The sequence below is a fragment of the Sesamum indicum genome, unplaced genomic scaffold (assembly GCF_000512975.1).
Source record: "Sesamum indicum cultivar Zhongzhi No. 13 unplaced genomic scaffold, S_indicum_v1.0 scaffold00271, whole genome shotgun sequence".
In the NCBI taxonomy this organism is placed as follows: Eukaryota; Viridiplantae; Streptophyta; class Magnoliopsida; order Lamiales; family Pedaliaceae; genus Sesamum; species Sesamum indicum.
The window spans coordinates 58,968-59,920 of NW_011628165.1; positions in this window are offsets into that span (position 1 = coordinate 58,968).

The following is a 953-nucleotide window of genomic DNA, read 5'->3' on the forward strand; positions in this document are numbered from 1 at the left end:
GTAAAAAGTTAGCTGTTTTGCACGGTTTTATTATAACAAGTTTGTTTCCCTTTTATACTAACTTGTAGTTATTACTACGCTTAGAAAATTTAACACACAAACTCTTGGGTCTAGACCTACGTTTGGGTCAAGTTTCGTCCAATTATGAGAATGCTCAAAATTTAGCTGTTTTGCACGGTTTATTAAAACAAGTTTGTTTCCCTTTTATACTAACTTGTTGTTTTTATTACGTTTAGAAAATTTACCACACTAATGCTTGGGACTAGACCAACGTTTGGGACTGATTTCGTCGAATTCTGAGAACGTTCAAAATTTAGCTGTTTTGCACGGTTTTATTAAACCGAGTTTGTATCCCTTTTATGCTAACTTGTAGTTATTATTACGCTTAGCAAATTTACTACACAAAATGCTTGGGTCTAGACCAACGTATGGGTCAAGTTTCGTCGAATTGTGAAACCGTTCAAAATTTAGCTGTTTTGCACGATTTTATTAAAACAAGTTTGTTTCCCTTTTATACTAACTTGTAGTTATTATTACGCTTAGAAAATTTAGCACACAAACTCTTGGGTCTAGATATATGTTTGGGTCAAGTTTCGTCGAATTCTGAGAATGCTCAAAATTTAGCTGTTTTGCACGGTTTTATTAAAATAAGTTTTGTTTCCCTTTTATACTAACTTGTAGTTATTATTACGCTTAGCAAATTTACAACACAAATGCTTGGGTCTAGACCAACGTTTGGGTCAAGTTTCATCGAATTCTGAAAACGTTCGAAATTTAGCTGTTTTGCACGGTTTTATTAAACAAAGTTTGTTTCCCTTTTAAACTAACTTGTAATTATTATTACGCATAGCAAATTTACTACACAAATGCTTGGGTCTAGAACAACGTTTGGATCAAGTTTCGTCGAGTTTTGAGAACGTTCAAAATTTAGCTATTTTGCACGGTTTTATTAA